Here is a 3,597-nt window from a genome sequence, read left to right on the forward strand (position 1 = left end):
GCGCAGCCGCAGTGAAGTTAAAAATCAACAAAAACAAGGTCGAATGTGCATGGTTACGCACATGCGTGCGCGTTCCCTGTTACGAGAGCTCACTGGCTGACGTCATATGCATGATCAAACACATCATAGATAACAAGATTGATCATAGATATGAGATTGATAATATACATATTACAGTAACCTATGTACACATAGTGTACTGGCTTATATCCATCCACTGTTGTGGCATCTTACAAGCAATTGCTGTTGAACATGGATGTAGGCTCATAAGTTATGTGTTCATCCATGACAATTAGGCAATATGAGGGCACAACTACAGAAGAAAGCAGGGCAGAGCAGTTAACAGCCTGCCATTCAGTCAGAGCTTATAAACGTCAACCAGGCCTTTCCTCTGAGAAGAGCAAAGAACAAAGTCTAAAAGCCTCTACAGTGGGTGTAATTAGGTCAAGGCTACGTTAAGCAAAAAAATGATTATGATAGGCCTAAGCCTACTTGTTAAGCAATAGGTCAAATTTAGACCAAGGTCCATGGATGCTGAAACACCCACTGACATAAGACATGTCCTGTTGCTTCATCCTTCATCCAAACTGTCCATTCAAACAATCCATTTTGACTGTATGAGATATATGAATGTGATACAGAAAATAGGGACAAAAGTCAGTCAAAAATGTGTAGGTGGGCAGCACAACAAAATTCATTAGACCAAAGTGGAGCAGTTTTTCAAAGTGGAACTGTTTGTCAACAGTTACCTGTTGACAAACCATGGTGTATTACTTGAAACACCGTATAGGTGTGATAGACCAGAAACCTTTAAGCAAAATGACTAACCATAGGCCTAACTAGTTTCAGTCAGCATTTTACCCTGACCCCACTCTTTAAGTAAACAGTAAATATGCCTTTTCCTCTGAAATCTTTTGCTACCAGGGCAAAACCCTTTTTCTTTTTTGCTGAGCTGTTCTCGCTCTGCTCGAAGGTTCACCAGCCGATGGAACAAAGCTGCTTTTGTTTCCTCCTTCACTCTCTCTGTTATTATAGGGTCCTCGGACACCCCAAAGCCATCTATGGTTTGAATATTTTGACAATTATCCTCTTTTCACCCAACACAGATGTTTCTTTCGCTACTTCAATGGGATAAGTAGGAGTCTGTATTCATATGAACTGTCTGTACACATGCTGGTACTAATTTATGATCATGCCACATCAGTCTTACAATCATGACAATAGCAACATGAAAACTGGTGACACATGAAGTGAAAAGTAATATAGCTTTAATCAGGGTGAACTTGTTCAATGATTCAGAAGACAACTGAACATTTGAATCACATTTCAGGATAAACAGGGCCTTGCCCCGCCCACCCATAAACCCACCCCAATCATTATTAAGACAACTCTGATATAACACACACACACTCACTCCAGTGACCAGTAACCATACACTGCTGTGTTAATCACACTCACACACACACACACACACACACACATACTTACTAAAGTGTACATATGACACAAGAGTCCTTGCTTCAGACTGATGATATTGAGTAGGTTATACATATAAAATAGGCCGGCAATGCACTCCCACAAAGCCTTGCAATTCCTCCAGAGAAGCTGTGCTGTCTATGGTTAGTTTATCCAGTAGCTTCTGCTGAGGACAGTAACACCGGCTTTAGATGAATAAGCACCCTGTTCACCATGCCACCTCCAACCACAAATCAGCATCTTATTACAAAAAAGACCAGGGTTCTGACATACTGTTTTTAAAAAATACACTAATAGTTATCCGAAGCAGTGACCTGCTGGCAGGACTCGGTTTGTGACACCAGCCAAAGGCATGATGGAAGATGGGAATTGTGTGCCAACAGCGGACCGCAGGGAACAGAAAATGCAGGGTTGTGGAAAATGGTGAGACATCAAACACACACAAACAGGTGCACCACTACACCTGGCTTAGCAATACATTGTTACTATTTTTAAAATGGATAAATTTTGCACTGCTGGGAAGTTACCTTTGTTGTCTTTTTTCTGGGGTTGTGAGAAGGGAGACACAGGGAGACCTAAATGATAATTCACCGACAAGTTTGTCAGAGTTTGGGTAAATATAACAGCACAATTCAAAGATCACATAATACAATGGCACATCCTGTTTTACCCCATCACCTCACTCTACACTACAGAACTTTCAACACTACACCCAGTCTGCTAAATGAGTCTCTAAGTTTCGGGTCCTTTCTGGCACTCTACTGTAAAGTACACACAACATGTCCATTATCATTTTATTGTCTGGAAGAAAAAGAAAATTAGCATGGTTCTTTTAGAAAGGAGTGTAACACTAAAGTGTTTGATTTCCCAATGCTATGATCACAGCTATTGTAAGATCTGGTTTGGTCCTATTACATTGTTGTCAATGAGGAAGTGCTTTACTTTCAGTGGGCACACACCTGTTAACATGTCAACTCTCCAGTCTCTCAAACACAGCATCACAAAGAAGAAACAATTTCATTGTGTTAGTCTCTGTTCAGGTATAAGATCGGAACCAAAAAAAATAAAAAAATCGGACAGAAAAATATTGAGAGACACAAAGATGAAAAGGGGTTAATCTGTGGAGGCCATTCATTGACAGTTCTGTTGTTACAATATACTGCTCTTTTAAGTATGTATGTAAAAAATAAATCAAGTCTGAAGTACATACTATGAATCAGAGTTGTGTATAGAGCGGTGTGGCTGTCAAACCAGCTGCACCAGCTATGTGTACAACAGGACTGAGATGCAGCCTATTGGTGTCTTGGGTTTGGGAGTGAGTAAGATGTATAGCGAATTATGAGGTGGAGTCAGAGGTGTGGCAGGGAGCAGTCTGATATGTCAGGAAGCTGAAGCAGGGAAGACAGGTGTGGCGTTCAACTCAATCGCAATGACGGTCACTCAGAACAAATGCACTTTGGAACATCTCATGCCATTTTTTGGGGATGTGGTTAGGAAATGGGCTAAGAAAACATAACAAACCAACATCTGTGATGAAGTCTATCAAGCTTCCTAAACACCATAACAACCACAGATCACTTGAAGTACAGAAGTAAATGACAGCATCAGATTACACCTTCTGTCATTGAGAACATTACACTGCAAATTCAACTGGTGGTAGATTTTGGCAGCTTTTTTGACCATCGGCATTGCAAGATACTGGCCAGAGGACCAAGGAGAATGAATGGTTGATAACGCTTGTGACATTTTAGAATCCAAACATTAGGCTACTCTGCAAAATTGTACCATCCCCTCTCTCCCCATCATAATACCTTTAGTCTATCAAAAAAAAAAAAAAATCCAGTTTTCTCACATCATAAATCCAGTCACAAGGTGGAACACCTTCCTTCCAAAACAAACAAATAACAAAACATGAAAACAAATACCCATACCCAATCACTTTTTTCCGTTCACGCCTTCTTCTTTATTAAAGTGTCAGTGTACTTCTTTTTACATACTTTTAAATAAACATAAACATTTTGTGACTCAAAGTGTATGTGTGTGTTTATCTGTCCGTGCTGAATTCACAAAAGGGCGTCTAAATGCCTGGGTGTGCCGATACTGATACTATTCAAGGAGGCG

The 3,597-nt window shown here is 40.3% G+C and overlaps 1 protein-coding gene across 1 annotated transcript in view; it reads right to left on the reverse strand.

The window, feature by feature from the left end:
* Positions 1-1,251: 1,251 nt before the first annotated feature.
* ubap1 (ubiquitin associated protein 1) overlaps positions 1,252-3,597 on the reverse strand; it is a 12,633-nt gene continuing 10,287 nt past the window's right edge. The window contains 1 exon segment of the mRNA XM_048259825.1: positions 1,252-3,597. This exon segment is cut by the window's right edge and continues 1,140 nt beyond it. The gene's annotated coding sequence lies outside the window, so the exon portion shown is untranslated.

This window comes from Alosa alosa, chromosome 12 (assembly GCF_017589495.1).
Source record: "Alosa alosa isolate M-15738 ecotype Scorff River chromosome 12, AALO_Geno_1.1, whole genome shotgun sequence".
Taxonomy (NCBI): domain Eukaryota; kingdom Metazoa; phylum Chordata; class Actinopteri; order Clupeiformes; family Clupeidae; genus Alosa; species Alosa alosa.